The sequence below is a fragment of the Mesoplodon bidens genome, assembly GCF_964165515.1.
Source record: "Mesoplodon bidens genome assembly, chromosome: 1".
NCBI classification, from domain to species: Eukaryota; Metazoa; Chordata; class Mammalia; order Artiodactyla; family Ziphiidae; genus Mesoplodon; species Mesoplodon bidens.
Genome location: NC_138176.1, coordinates 116,377,872 through 116,395,204, shown reverse-complemented (window position 1 = coordinate 116,395,204; position 17,333 = coordinate 116,377,872).

Below are 17,333 nucleotides of genomic sequence, written 5' to 3'. Positions count from 1 at the left end.
GGGTCTCTCATAGAAATCCAAGTGTACTGGCATCACAGAGCTCCCATTTTTACTAGGGAAGTTTTAGTGTCCCTTAATATGCAGGCATCATGAACAGCTATATGGTAGCCTGACCCTTAATCCTACACCAACTTCAAGGGGTTAAAAATAAATTTTACTACAACACTTTGATCTTTTAAAATGTATAGAACATTGAAACTATTTTAAACTAAAATTGTCATTGAGCAATTGCAGACTCCCTAAAGCACCTGCATGCAACAACAGTTTGAAAACTGCTAGTGTAGGTGAAGGCAAATTACCAGAGAATTTTAAGGAAGGGAATAATTCTAACAGACTTACATTTGAAGGATATGTCTAGTATCTGTGGGGAGAGCACATGTGACCAAAAAAGACAAAACACAAAGCCCCATTAAGAAGGAATTAGAGGGGCTTCCCTGGTGGCACAGTGGTTGAGAGTCCGCCTGCCGATGCAGGGGACACGGGTTCGTGCCCCAGTCCGGGAAGATCCCACATGCCACAGAGTGGCTAGGCCTATGAGCCATGGCCACTGAGCCTGCGCGTCCGGAGCCTGTGCTCCGCAACGGGAGAGGCCACAACCGTGAGAGGCCCACGTACCGCAAAAAAAAAAAAAAAAAAAAGGAATTAGAATGAGAGTAATGGTGATAGGAATGGAGATAAGCTGGATTGAAAATTTATTTAGAAAGTAAAACTGCAAGGATTTAAGTCATTCTACTATCTTTTAGTCTCACTTGTAGTCTTTCCTAAAAGGCATTAGATTAACTGATGTTTCCATTGAAACTGGCTGCATGGTAATGTTAAGAAACATAGACTTCTGTTTAAATCCCAGATGCGGGACTTATTAATAACTCTGTGTTGTTGAGCAAATTAGCTAACCTCTTGATCTTCCATTTCCTCATCTGTAAAATGGGAATAATAATTTCTACCTCACAGTTTTAATAGTGAGAAAAAGGAAAAAGTAAATGGCCATGTTAAAGTATTAGAACAGTGCCTACGCAAACAAACAATAAAAGATAATTTCTTTCTCAAGAAAAGAACAGTTTAACTAGGACTACACAATAAAAGGAAAATGGTGTGTTAATAATCTGCATGCAAATATAAAATAAGGGTGTAGGAATTAAGCAATATCTTCCCATGGAAGCCAGGCTATTTAAGAGAGAGGAAGTGAAATGAGTAAGACAATGTTATTTTTGTTTTGTTTTGCTTGATTCAATCTATTTTTCCAAGTGGAATTGTGTGTATAGCAGAAAAGTTCTCCTGCCAAGATAAAACAAAATGGTGAAAGGAGAGAAGATAAAGATGAATCACATGTGCCAACAGGCAATCCTTCACAAACTTGGAAAAAAGAATGATACCCTCTCCAGCAAGTTAGCTTGGTCTCATTAGATAGAAAAGTAAAGGTGAGGACATTGGATGAGATATACAATGACTTGCACTGACCAAAAGCCAAGTGCAGCTGTTTCACCATATGAGTTCCCTCACAGCTTAAGAGATGCAGCCCTCTGGGTGCAAGGGTAAAATCCCTTCCATAAGAAGCCAGGAAAAGCTTTTCTCTGGTCTTCCTAATCAGGATTGAGAATGAAATTGTTAGGGGAACCACTGACTGAAACCACCCGCCCTGGCTAGGCACCATAGTAACCACCTGCGTGAGTTACCTGACAATAAGAGGTCCTGGTAAGGAACACAAAACTAACAAGATACCACCAACCGGAAGAATTTGGGAAAGGTCAAAAAGAGAGAGAAGACACCAGTCCACATGTCCCACCAAACTCCCAGAATCCTTCTCACTGGAATCCATCTTGGCTGAGCAGTTGCGTGTGCCACCAGGAAGGACCTTGCATCAGACTGATTGGCCAGAGACAAACCAGAAACTACCACCATCACCATAAAACCTGAGACTGCGAGCCAGGCGGCAGAGCAATTCCCCTGGGTTCCCTTACTCTGCTGCTCTCTGCCCAGGCACCCCTTCCCAATAAAGTCTTTTGCTTTGTCAGCATGTGTGTCTCCTCGGACAATTCATTTCCAACTGTTAGACAAGAGCCCACTCTTGGGCCCTGGAAGGGGTCCCCCTTCCTGCAACAAAATGAATTATTAATATGGCAAAGCCAGAACTTTTTTACATGTCTTGTGGACATTTAATTCCCAGTCACGATTCGGAGGCTGGATTTTGAGCAGAGAAGATGTAAGTCTGCACATGAAATCAACTTTTGCCTCTATTCAAAACGTATCTGCTTGATACTACAAACTGATTCCACTAAACTAGATGAAACCACTATAAATATCCTAGCACCCTTCTTTTGTTTACAATCACAGGCAGCCAGTTACCCCTAAGGAACAAATACTCTTTTTTTTTTTTACCATTTTATTACCTTAATTTTTTGTCATCAAGTATCATTTTTGTCACATAATTATTATAAGTATAAATTGTGCTGACCTTGGAATATCACCAAAAAGTAGAAAATCTGGGTTTGATTTTTTTTCTGACACAGGTAATAAGTTTTCATCATTTTTCTTTTTAGTTCACCTTAGTCCTGGACTTCTATAAAAATGGTTTATTGAGAAATTCAATAAAATGCCATTGAGACCGAATGGCACTGAGCCTTCATATTATCTTTAAAACTTATTCTCAACTGTTTTTGTATTTGAATATTATTATTAGAATAATTAGAATCTAATGTAAAAACCAACACAACCATCTGTTCCCATTTCTTAATCTTACACACAGGTACAATCATAGTGTGCCTGCCCCTACACCAGGAGTTTCTCTGGATGCCTTCAAACACAAGTTGCCATGTAAGCAAATACATTTGCCACTCCAGCCCTAGGCTAAAACCTTTGTGCATGGTCCCAAGCTTGGGTGTTTCTTTAGTTTGGCTGAGACAGCTGTAAATGTCTAATAAAGGATTTTGCTTCACTAAAACACAAAGAAATCCATCCATAAATGGTCAGTTTCCCATTAAGATTAGAGTCTACACTCCCAAGGCAGACCTAAATTGTAGTTTCATTCTTTCACAACTTCATTCAAAAATACTTACAGAGAGCCTAAAATGTGACAAGCACTCTGCCAGGTGCAGTGGACAAAAAAAATCCCTGCCCTCATGGAGGTTACATTTTAGTTGGATTGTAGGGACACAGTTCACAAATGTATAGATAAAATATATATTATGACTCTTGGAAATAAGTGCTACAGAGAGAAATAAAGCAGAGAACAGGACAAGAGAAATAGACAGAGGAACTGTCATGTTAAACAGTGTGTTCTGGGAAGTGTGAACCTAGAAGATACCTTTGAACAGACCTGGAGGGTGTACAGAAACCAACCCTGAAAAGCCTGGAGGGTTGCCTTTCAAGCAGAAGCAAGGGCCTCCAGTGTGTCTGGTAGTGTGTGCCGTGTTGGAGGAACAGCAAGGAGGCCAGTGTGGCCACAGGAATGAGCCAAGGGAAGAGGAGTAGGCAGTAAGCGCAGAGTATTAGTGAGGGAGACAAGAAGGCAGTGAGGGAAGAGCAGGTTTGGGAAAGAAAATCAAGAGGTCAGTTTGGAGCATCTTAGGAACGAGGTACTTATTAGCCATCCATGTGGAAGGATAAATAGACTGCTAATGATCAGGAGAAAATTCAAGGAGCAATACCTCTAGAGGAAGAGCTGTGATTAGCATGTGCTGAAGCCTAAGCACTGAAGGGACACAGAGGGGATTAAAAAAATCTTCTTTATGCAAAGAGGAAAAAATGGTCGAAGGAAGCAGAGAGAGCGTGGCACTGGAAAGCTTAAAGACACTTCTGGGAAAAGAATGGGGGTGGAAGGACATTTAAAGGTCCAGGTGGAAGGAATATGTTAATTCTAAAGTGGAAAAAGGAACCCAATCCTAGCGTGAGGAAAGTAAGTAGATTTGTTAAAGTTCCAGCCTCAATTCTCATTGTATTTCTCGGTTAACAATAACAACAAAACACTCGGTTTTTCCATGAGATGCGAGTGACATTTCATATATATCTATCATAACCTGGGGAACACTGATGAGGCAGAAAGTACTAAGGAAAGGATGCTAAGCACTTCCAAAGCATCCTGTGAGACCTCCAGCAGGGACGTGTAGATTAGGACACGTGACCATTTAAAGACCCTCATCACACTGAGCCATAAGGGAAGGTGGCAGAAACAACCAACTCTCCTCACTGAAGGGCAGAAAGTCTGGATTTCCTGATGTCCCCATATGCTAGCAGAAATACACTGAGAGACAAGAAAGAACCACTTTTATTGCTATTAACAATAAATAATTATGCCTGCACTTGATTCCTCTCCTTTGTTCTAAAGAGCAGTATACAGAAAATCTTCCATTAGTGCAGTAAATTTCATAACATATCATCTTCAAAATAATTTCTCTTCTCAGTGACTGACTCAAAATTTAGCCTTGCTCAGAGTAATCTAGAATTAAATCTACAACAATGAAGTCTGGATTTACATATTTTTTTTAATGAAAAGATAGCCTTTTCCTTTTGGTTGTGATGTTATTCTGATCATCTTTGGATGAGGATTGGGAGAATGGAAAAGTCCATGAAATTGAACCCCATTATGAGAATCGTTGCATATAGCAGTATTTATTAACCCGTTGAGGACCAAAGAGTCTATTAAAAATCAGATAAAAACCATGGACATGTGATAAAAAACCAGAAAATAAAGTGCTTAGCCTATAGAGAGAAACACAAGCTTACATTTTCATGAGGCTCACGGTTATTTTACCTGGAAAACATTCAGATGCCTCATTAAATCAAAAGTCCTAAAGATGTCCAGCTAGTGGTGAGCAAAAAACATAAAAATGGGGACCAAGCCTCTTGACTCTCAGGCCCTCCATTGTTCCACACAGCCTTTTTGAGGGGAGAAAGGAGACAGAGTGTCAGAGTTCATAAATCGACTGTAAAATGTAGACTCTTCAACTAAATCTAGTCTTCTAAACCTGAAAAGCTAACTATATTTTAAGACAGAAGAATTTTTTTCTGCCCATCTTTAAAGAAAAGCTGTTTAGTAATGATGGTTAATGTAAAGCAGCTGTTGCTTCTCACAAAGGAGGCTTGACAGTACTGCTGGATGAGTCATGAGTCACACATGAATATGGAATTAGCAAGATGATCATTTGTTCAGTTGTCAAGAATGAAAGTCTGCTGTGAACGTGCAGTCTTTGTGAAAACTCCAAAGGAGGGAAGGCACTTTTATTACGGGCTAGAAACTTCAGACTCGCCCTCACTAAGGTAAAATAATGTAGAAAGCACCTGATAAGGAATGCAAAAAGGAATTTGGATTTTTTTTTTTAATGATCATAGAATGCAAGTAGCTTTCCTCTACAACCTGTAGGAAGTGTGTTTTTGAACCAGGGACACCCTGGTCCATTGCCGTACAGATGGACCTTCCTAGGATCTTCTACCAGCCTGGCCTCTGGAGTTAGGGGAATTGTGGTTGGGAACAGAGATGTAGAACTGAACTGATATAGACAGATATAGAACCAGATCAGAGAGTTAGCCCCTCAGATGTTCTGTGGATGAAAATTAACTTAGCTAAGTTTAAATGACTCTTACACTAGATAAGACGTCTTAGACAGAACTCAGGCAACCCTTCCTTCAAAAAAGAGTATGATCTATAGAAAATGGTATGAGCCCTTGGGGAGAGGGTGGGGCATCTCAGATCTTTAAATATGTAAATGTATGTCTCTGATTATATCATCAGAAATCACATCCTTCAAGACTTAGAGAAGATCATATTCATTAATAGAAGGCTGAGAGTTCTCTGAGAGAGTCCATTATGCTTTTTCTGAGGAACATTAAAAAAAATAACAGAAAAGTGACCTTTTTGACATTTAAAAAATGTTATTCTTGATAAACATTTTTTGCCTTAGGGAGACATGTCTATTAAAGAATAAATATTAAGATAGCTAAGGAATGAACTATTCTCAAATCATACAAGTTATATTCAAAGCTTGGAAACTGATAGATTTTTTATTTCTTAGGTCAGTATTGAAGGCAATTTTAAAGCTATTCTTTAATTTACAGTTTTACACTGTTGATATGAAGGTCACATGGTAATGAGAACTTAACAAATGCTGTGAAATACAAACCATGACACTATTGAACACGTGCAGTTTTAATCAGCTCCTAAAAGTTAGCCTGTACAATCTGCACAGAATGGTTAACTGTCTCTCTCTAAACTTGAGACTGTTGCATTACGCTCTCCGGTTTGTGCTATTCTAAGCTGTTTAGTTTATCATTTCTATGATACTCTAAGTCAAGTAAGGACAGCTTGATTTTGCTGATAGCTGATGAAACTGTAGAATGCTGCATAATTAGATAGAAGGGAAGTATCTTAAGAAGGAAAATAAACATCCAGGAAGTTATTCTATGGGAGGGGGAGGGTTGGGTAAAGGGATGTGAAAAATATTTCTTGCCCTGTTACCCGACTTTTCCAAGGACTTTGATTTAGCTTTTGTTTACAGCATTAAGTCTGACATTCCTGAAAGTCTTTACTTAAATAATTGACATTTGAATAGTGCTTTATGATTATGAAAGTGCTCCACACACACTATCTCCTTCAGTACTCCAAAGTAACTTAGGAGATATATGTTGTTGTTACCCCTTTTAATAAGGATGCTTGGGCTGCCTGAATTTAAATTATTTCCCCAAAGTTAATACATGGTAAGTGACAAAACTGGGAGGTAAATCCAAAAGTGTTCTGCTCTTTCACCAGGGCGATGTTGCCTTTCACTTGGGAATTTGCAAGCCTGAAAAGAAGAAGGAGCCAGGCATCTTGATTTGCCTAAACTATGGTAAAACCTCCTGGCTTGCAGTCTCTCCTACACACTGGCGATTCTTAAAGTAGAAGCAATGAAGTCACTACCAACTCAGGATGCTCCAAATGTATTAGCCCAGGCACGAGGGCTCTTAAAAACCAGCCAAACCTCATTTGCAGTAAAAATAAAAACAGTAATAATAGTAATTACATTTATTTCCTGTTTATTATGTGGCAGGCACTTATGCCAAGAAGTTTACATATATTACCTCATTTATTCCTAACCAAAAAACTCAAGAGGCCAGTACTATTATTATATCCATCTTCCAGTATAGGGAATGTGGAAAGCTGAAAGATGAAGTCGCTGTTTCAGGATGCCTTACCTTCTCTCTCGCTAGGTTCACAGTACACTGCCTTTCCTTTTCATTAAAAAGGTCAGAAATAGAAGGGTTGGGGGTCTACTGCATCTGGATCTAAAGAAAGCTGTTTTCAAGTGGAAAGTGGAAGGATTGTGGCAGTGATGCATCATGGAATTTAAACTGTTTTATAAATTTTGCTTACAAGCAAAGAGAAAGCTTAGAGAGTTCTGAATTATGCAGAAAAATGTTATCCTCAAAATCCAAGAATGAGGCACAACGGGTACAAGACGACCATAACCTTGATAAACTGGGATAGCACTCAAATTAGTTTACATAACTACACCCAACTAAATGCTGATTATACAAAACGTTTCTGAAATATACTAAACATGTAAAAGTAAAAAAAAAGTAGAGGGGCAATTAAGCAGACAAAAGAAAGAAAAGAAAAAATGGAAATGTAATGGGATATGGCTCAAATTAATTTATATAACTAAATCCAACTATATACCAGTTATATGAAACACTTCTGAAATATATTGAACATTAAAAAAATAATAAAGGAAAAAGAAAACAATTAGGAAATGAATAGGGGGGAAAAGAAGAAACAGAAATATAAACATCAAACTGCATTGATATAACCAAAAGAGAGATTTGGTACTTAAACCATAACTGACTTTTGTCCTGAGTGATGAACATGTGTGTGACTAGAGGAACAGCATCTTTATACTGCTGTAAAAGCCTTGCTGCAACTAGAGGAGGAGAGAGAACAGCCCTGAAACGAGGGCAGAGCAGTTTAACCAGCTTTTGTACAAGTTAGGACCAGAGAGTCTCAGAGCTGGTTTTGGAGGTCTGAGCTAGAAAGAGATTTTCTGAATTAGAAAATGAGGGTAATTTAAAAAAAAATATTTGCTTGTTATTTATAGCTCCTAAAAGGGAGGGAAAGAGAAAAGGGATGCTTAAAATTAAAATTTTACTTGTTTCTACTTGAGCCATGTAAATGTCCTTGTTCAGCTCCAGGCTCTCTGTAAAACACAACACAGACACTTGTACACTGTGCACCTGCTTCTGGGTGCAGGCTCAAAGCGTGTGGTTGTGTGTGTTTTTGCTTTGGGTGTTTCAGGTGACCATTGGTCAAATTCTGATTTATCCAAACACCTTGCAAGCTTCTCAAGATTTTGTCCTTTTTCTCTTGGACAAATAATAATAGTAATAGTAAATTGTGACTGTTAACTATTATTCTCAGACATGCTACATGAACATCTTTGTGCACCTTCCTCAGACATACAACTTTCATGTGATTGTTAGAAACTGAACATGGAATGCATGTAAAATTCATCTGAGAAATTTCCATCCAAATTTGTGACACTGATGTTACAATACAGCAGAGAGAAGGCAAACATTACATTGTCTCACAAAAAAATGTTGTAAGAATGGTTAACCTCATCATGTTCAGTAATTTCTGCCTGGAGAGATTATACTGGGGTCTAAATGTTCTCCCCAACTTTGGATCAGATACCCAGGTTTGAGGAAAGCCCCTATGCCTGCATCCATACCTCCCCAAACTGGGTGTCTTTCATCTAAATCTTTAATAGTCCCAAGAAATAGGAAAATATCGCAGAATCACAATTAGAGGTAAAGGCCATTCTGAATTATAAATACCAGATGTACAAACATAGAGGATATTTATAATTGCAATTCTCCAATTTTAGCAAAGAATAAATACAGAAACACAAAAATTCACCAGTCTTGATACTAAAGAACATTTTTTTCTCACCAGTGGTCATAAAATTCATAATCGATTTGAACTTAAATAGACAAATAGGCAATCAAACAAATCAGAATAACAAAATAGTTTCTCCACCATCTCTCATCCAAAAGATAAAAGATCTCAATAAACCTTTAGTCTATTTACAGTGATCAGCAAGTAATCAGACCATAGAACAAATTACCAAGCACTACTGCTACCAGTGAGGAGTAACAACTTATCTGCCTTTAACAAACCAAAAACACAACACAACACAGCATAACAGAAAATTATTGAAGAGGAGAAATTAATTTTTTTAAAAAAAATCAGCCAAGTTCCACTATGACTTTGGAGTTACCATAATGAGACTTACCCACTCCTCCAGTGAGGAAGTTTATCCAGTTCTGTTAGGTACATCCATTGAGCATCTCCGGGGAAGCCTTTTAAAATCAGATAAACAAAATATAAGCATTGGGATAATAGTACAAAAAATAGGAAAACAATTCAATAAAAGATGAAATAGGCTTGAGTTCACAGAGTATATAGTATAATTTAATATATGTTAACAGAGGCATTACAGATCAGTGGAAAAAATAAGGATTATTCAATAAGAGACTGAGAGATTTAGGTATTTGGAAAGAAAACAAAATTAAATCACAATCTTACAGTACTATCTAGTATAATCCAGTTCAAATATATCAACTGACAAAATGAAAAAAATCAATCATTTTAAAAACTATCAGAAAAAATAATATAGTTATTTTTACACTCTTTGGGGGGAAGACTTTATAACATACTTTATTTTTTTAACTCAGATGGATAGGTTTGATTCCATGATACTCTTGGTCTGTGGCATACTCTTGTCTTTGGTCACTTCAAAGCTCTCTTCTTGTCCCATCTTTTGTTTGTGGTAATGTTCGTATCTCATACTCCATCCCTTACTTCCCTCCCAGAGAATTGTTTTGATGTTTTTAAATGTTGGTATTTTCCATTTACACGTGTTCATGAGTATACATATGTTTTTTAGTTTTCATAAATGCCATTATGTTATATATATCATTATTTTGTTTTCATCACTCAATATCATGTTTTCAAAATTCTGCCTGTTGCCATGTGTTCAATTATGACTTTCTTCAAATTGCTGCATAATACTCCATGGTGGGTGGGCATGGAGGGATTTTGTGTTTTGTTTTTGCTTTTGGTTTGTTAAAGACGGATAAGTTATTATTCCCCATTGGTGGCAGCAATGATTGAAGATTTGGTTTTACAGTCTGATTATTTGATGAGCACTGTAAATGGATCAATGGTTTATAGGTATCTTTCATCTCTTGAATGAGAGATGACAGAATTTTTGTTTTGTTATTGATTAGTTTTATTGCCTATTTGTCTGTTTGGATTCAGTAGACCCTTTGATCTGCTGCGGGCTTCACTCCAATTATATCCAACTTCTGACAATACAAATTATACTTAAATGATTTCATAGATGCCCCTGTGGGCCTGGGTGAGTGTTTCTTTTGGATATATACTCAGGAGTGCATGGTTGTAGGGAAGGCTTATGTTTAATTTGAATAGATGGTGTCAGCTTGCACTACAGAATGACTGCAATTATCTGAATGGATTTGATAACCTTACAAATGATATAGATAAATTAGCAATTTTTTACCTAAGTGAGGCTAGTAGAAGGAAGTTGTTAGATTTCAGTCAGTAAAAGGAATGAATTTTGTCATCTATCACTGTAACTGTTGCATTAATAAGCCACCCTAAAAATCAGTGGCTCACAAGCAAAGGCCTTTCTTTTCTTACACACACGTTTGTCTGGGGCTGCTCTGCTCGAGCCTACAGATCACTTGGATTTAGACTTTGAGTTAGGTTCTGATCTGTCTAATCATCTCTTCCCTTTCCTTGGATCTGTGACTACCTGAGGCAAGTTATCAGTGGATAACAAGAGTTTGAGTAGGAGAACAGGGAGGATCATTGAGGGCTTAGCTTGGAACAAACAAACCACTATTTTGTTCATATTCTATTGGACAGAGCAAGTGCCATGGTCACGTGCAGCACCCATGGGTGAGGGAATAGCTCTGTCATTTAACTGAAAGACTGAAAGATAGAGATCAGTAATCCAGTGTGTCACAGCCGACTTTCAAGGCAAGGTGAAGAATGTTGGGAAACTTGATATTTCAGTAGGATTTCCATCATATACAAAAACAACTTGTAAGGGAAGGGTATAGGGATTAGTATGGGCTGAAAGGGTCAGAAAAACAAACAAAAAAGCCAGTTGGGAATGGAATTAAAGGAAAAGATAGATGACCACAAGTGTTTCCTCTAGGGTGAAGATTTTAGTTCATTAGGAAGAGAAAAAATGTATTTGGGGCAGTGTAAGGAGGTAATCAGTTGGACAAATGGATATCTATTTCCTCAGTTAAAATGTGTAAAGGGTTGGAGGACATAAGAAATATTCAAGCTGGCAGAAGTAAATACCTTTTAATTCAAATTCTCTCTTCAAGTAGAAATACTTAGCAGACTTCTGTCTCTTTAAGCGTTCCACATTTCCTTGAGAGTTAGGGGAACTGGGGTCTAAATGAGTCCCTTGGCCTGTGAAGCTCAGTTTCAACAGAGTTTGAGCAGCCCTGTGCAAATTATCCTAGCATTTTCCTTTACCTCTGGATCATGTTCCTACTAACTGAATTATGCTGAATGAAATATAAAATACTTGAAATGAATGACTATGCCTTAATTAAAAAGAAAGAAAAAAAAGTACCCACTTCCACATTGTTCTTCATTTGGAAAAGGCAATTAGTCACATTTTAGAACACTTCTAATTTAATCAGAACTTCAGTGATATTAACTTCTTTAATCCTAAGAGCATGGACCTGGTAAGATTCATTCATTTTTAAACCTCAGATTCATTCATCTATGTATGCAAATGATCTCCCTTATGATGCTATTTCCCATTCATGCCTGTTCACATTTTCTATATGCAAATAGATCTGCTCTTCAACGTAAGCATATTTAATCAGGGCATAAGCAACATGTTACTGTCCACAGCTGAACAAATGAGATCCCAATGCTATATTAAAAAAAAATCTTGATTAAAAAAATTTCATGACTTTTTATATTTAGATTCTTGAATACATGCCTAAAAACAATTCTTATGAATTCTAATTTCTTCTAGTCCAAAAACGGCAGCATTGAGAGAGTTGGTGAGGCACTGTTGAGAGAAACATAATTGTCACCAGACCACAGACTCTTTGTCACTTCAATATTCCAAACAGAAGTATCTAGCACTTAAAACATCCCTACCCTTTAATCCTAAATTAAAATATACACTCAGTATGGTTGATCTCAGTTATCATACCCTTATCGGGAGTCAGGACCTAAAAATATTTTCTGGATACAAATGAATCCCTAATTGGCAGAGATATGTTTAACAGGACACCCCCTTGCTTAGTTTACATTGCTAACCCTACTCCCTAGTGACCCAACCCAGGTATCTGCTCTTTAGATCCCATTTCTGAAATGGGGCCAAAGTCTCTCCTGGACTCTTTTGTGATCCACGCTAGAAACTCATGAAAGACTGAATGCATCTTTCCTCGTGTGCACTTTCTCTGTCCTCAGAAACAGAATCAAAGCTGAAACTGCCGTGGACAGCCAAGGGAATTTTCCCAACCGGTAACTGATATTCTCAAAGGAATGCCTTTAAGCCCAATTTTACTGCTAGTATTTTATCCCAGCCATGTTCACTCCAAAATTAACAATTACAATAATTATTTGCATTTCTCTCATTATTTCCTTCCAAGTAGCTCAGTCACATCCACCTGGCAGAGCTTGACTCCTGAGTTCCTGACCGCCACAGAGATATGCGTGCACAGTGGAAGCAATGAAGGTCAGACTTTTCATCCACCACACAGAAGATACAATCAATCTTACTTTCAACGTCCATGGAACCAAGCAACTTGTCACCAGAGGTGGTGGTCAAATTGATAACATCGTCTTTAATGGATTTTATCTCCTTCCCTCTTTCATTCTCCTGTTCCTAATGCCTCCTCCCTGGGATGGTCTTCCAGAATCAACCATCTGCATGCAATTTTTTTCTCTCAAGCTCTTGCTTTTGCGAGAACCCAAAATCAGTCTGTACCTTCATGTCTCATTATCCCTCTCTGTTGATCTGTCTGGTTATCTTACTATTTACTAACCCTTCTTAGGGATATTGTAATTTATATGAAAATTATTGCATTGAAAGAAATCATAGGTCAACAGATTAACTAGTATGTAATGCTTATAAGTGCCAAGATATAAGCACTTTTAATATTGTAGGTATACTCTTCCACAATTTTTCTTCAGAATATTTAAATATTTATGCACCTATAATGTATTTTGCAAAAACAGGATCCTACTATCATATATCCACACATATACATAGATACATATAGAGAGTCTCTTTTTCAATTATTCTTCACATGGGTATTTCTTTATCTCCATAACGCTAGATATATCGTATGTTTTCACAGCTGCGTTGGTAATACTGCAATATTTGGATGGTTGTGCCCAGATTTAAAAAATAGTATCTTACAGATAAACGTTCAGCTTATTTCTGATTCTTTAATTTTGTAAAATAGTACTATCAAAGCTTTGCTTTATATGCATCCTTGCTCAATTAAACAAATTATGTTCTTAATATAAATTTCTGTGTGAACAGTATTGTTTTCACAGAGAATTTGTACCAGTTGAAATTCCTGCCAGAAGTGGCTTATGAGATACATGTGCCATCACACCCTTACAGGACATTGTTGACATTATTCATTTTCTTAGGTATTCTGACAAAAATGCATACACAATTATAGAAAATGGAGATATATATGTAAATACAGGATTTAATATTTGTTTGATTGTTATTGAAGCAGCACACGTTTTCATGCTTGGCCACTTCTGTGTGTGTGTTCTTTTTGAATTGCTTGTTCATCTAGTAGTTCATAATAAGCTCTTTAACAAATCATTCATTTCAACGGCAAATAATATTGAGACCTACTATATGCTCGATAATATGTGTTAGGAGCTGCAGATACCACTGTGAATATAAAACGTGGCCCCTTCCCTATGGTGCCTCAAGTCTACCAAAGAAGAGGGACACTAAAAAAGACAGCTGGGTTGGTAAATAATTCCTTGGCACAGAAAGTATGGTAAGAGAGGTCAGAGAATCAGGCCATCAGAAAAGACCATGCAAGGAAGAAAGGCTTAAATTGAAATTAAAGAGTAAATGGGAATGAGCCAGGTAAAGAAGGACAGAAGAACGTTTCATGGAGAGGGAAAAGGAATAAAGGCCTGGAGGAAAAAGTGCATCATGTTTGGATATATGTACCCTTTGTCACTATAACTATATATTTATATCTGTATATATCAAACAGTTTCCTTAGGTAATTTTTAAGCCATTTTTGCCAAAAGGAAGTTTTAAAAAATTCTTATTGTCAAATGCTTTCCCTTATGATTTTAATTTTTGTCTTCATACCTAGATAGTCCATTGCTTTCATAAGGTTGTATTATCACTCACTTATATTTCCTTCCAGTACTTTAATTATTTTATTTATTTTCTTTCAAACTTAAAAATAATCTGGAATGTATTAATATTTGGTTGGAGAGTATGAGATGGACATCTTTTTTCAGATGAATTTATAATCATTTTTTTCTCCAAGCTTACATTATCCAGTAGATTCCTATGCTTAATGAAAGAAATTTCTTGAAGCAAATATCTATCTCCTATCACACATTGGTTAGACTCACAGTAATCAAATACCCCCAAACATTACCAAGTCTCCTCCTCTGGCCCAATACATACTTCTCTCTGCTTCTCACTCCTAATTTACATCTCATTCTTCTAAAATTCTTACAAATTACTCTGTCCACGACAGTTCCTCCAAATTAAGTCAATTTGTTACTTTTTATTAGTCAACCATAAAAGTGACAAGTTAGAGAACAGAAGTTAATATCCATTAGTAGGAAAATAATATATCAGAACTACATTTTACTTTCTTTGGAGGTATACAATTCAATAAAATTTTTATAATATTTCAAAAATAACTAAGAGAAAAGGAGCTCACTCTAAGGTAATTGGTACTTAGACTGCATGAAATTAGCACAGTGAAATACACAAAAAAATTTAGAAAGGGTCCTTCCCCCAAATAAGGTAATTTGTATAGCCAGTTCCCACAAGGAGGATTAGACTCTCTCTGAAGCAAAGATACTTTGTTGATCTTGAGAAACACAAAATACCTTTGCTTGTAGCAGCCTGAAGTCTGGCAGATGGTCACAAAATATTATCAGAAATAAGAAATAAACACTGTCAAATACATTCCGTATTTTTATAGGCACTCAATTAAAGCAGCTTATGACAATCTGAATTAGAGTCATTAAACTACATAACTAAAAGTATTATTATTTTTATGACAGTAATAAGAATGCAGTCACTTTTTCTCTCAATATTGTTTTCTAATTTTGAATACATTTCACACGAACTCTAAGACTGCCAGGAAGACATCATTAGCTTTTATATTAAAAATATTAGAAGAGATGTGATTACTCTTTTCCTGAAGAATTGCTGTCTTTGATGAATGACAAGATGCTGGCGTAGAATGCAGTCACATTAACTGTTTGCTTGATTTGGTAAACCCTATCCTTTCTCAGGTAAGGTTTAGATCCTAATTAATTTGGTGGGGTGGGTGAAGGGGGGTTGATGTTAGGAAAGAAATAAGTGATTAATTCATCACACTGATTTGAGGGTCAATTGTTCATATTGGCCGGGGAGTCCTCAGCCATGAAGAAATGATTTGCAGAAGCTGCAGCAAAGAAAAGTCTAGATTCAAGCTTAGGAATGGATCAAGAAAGGCAAAGAGGGTCTGAGTCTTAAAAGTTGGTGAAACGTGGGAGGAGCAGCCAAGACCACATCCGAGAAGGTCAGTATAAGAAAAAAATCAACCATTTGGTCTAACTGCAGAGTTCTGGCCAGAAGTCATCCTAGTCCCTTGGTAAAGTGTATTCCTGCATGCTCCCTTGTCCGAGGAACGCCACACACCTCCCTGGCCTGAGCTTCTGCTCCCTACTGTGGGTGTTTGGGAAGGGAAGTGCTTGGAGTCATGAACAGAAGGGCCCGCTGAGACAGAGCTGGGCTGCCGCAGAAAACAGCTTCCACTTCCCGAGCACAGGGGTGCTTGGTGGGGTGCCTGCGGACAGTGCACCCTAAAACAATGTTTCTTTTAGCATTTATCTTCCTGGAGAATATAAACTACCCATTTTAAGTTAAAACATAGGATTTGCCAAGATGGTAAACCACACTGAAGAGTTAATTCTGGGGTTTAACAAACTTTTTACCCCATACTCTAGTACCTAGTTGTCTAAGCTTTTTGTTATGTTGTCTAGCATCTATGTTAAGACTAGAATGAGGGGAATTCCCTGGTGGTCCAGCGGTTAGGGATCCACGCTTCCACTGCAGGGGGCATGGGCTTGATCCCTGGTCCGGGAACTAAGATCCTGAAAGCTGTGTGGCAAGGCCAAAAAAAACAAAATACTAGAGTGAGAAAAAGTGTAGAGAAATCAAAAGTACATAGAGAGGAGGAATGAGGGGCCATATTCCATTGCTGAGACCTTTACATTGCAGGTAGGGGGATTATCTTGGAAGACATGAAATATATCAAATTATTAAAATGTGGTCCTTGTGCCCTAATGATGTACATCACCTTCCTAGCTCTAAATTGCTGTTCAGTCCACTACAAGCCAGTTTGCAGTTTTTCCATTGGTCCATGACTGCAGCATTTGCAAACCTGTCCTATTCGGTCCCTGATGTCAGTCTGCTATGAAAACACTTCATGTGACAGTGAACTGATGTAAGTTCTGATGTAAGAGATGCCCTCAACCTGAAAAATGCTCAGGAATACACTCAGTACCAGCCCTCTCTACACAGAATGGTGGTACCCATTCTCTTCTCAAACCCATTCTAGAGCCACCACTAACATTGTTGGTATCTCCATTTATACCTTATAAAAGGGAACAAACGAGAAGCATTTGGACTTGTCCTAAAGATAGTGCATTTCAAGGAGGAGCTCCTTACATGACAGAGTAATAAAAGGTACTTTACCATCCTTGTCCACACCAGCTGTTAAAGGGCAGTAGAAGCATTTTGGGTGAATTAAAATCAATATTCACAACTTTTATTGTTTAACAGAGAACAATAATGCCTATCATGATGTTTGTTATCGAGGGAGGACTGAAAAATCTGAATGACTGACAGTATTTTCTCAGTAAAACTGGAAAATACCCCCAAGGATATCATTATAACAAGCAAGGAGGAGGTGGTTACGAGCTTCACACTGGATAAAGAATGTCGAGGTGGCAACGATTTTATTTCTGATGATTAATGCGGACAACTTTCCAGGGAAGTATTTTAGTGGCTGCATCACCGAGC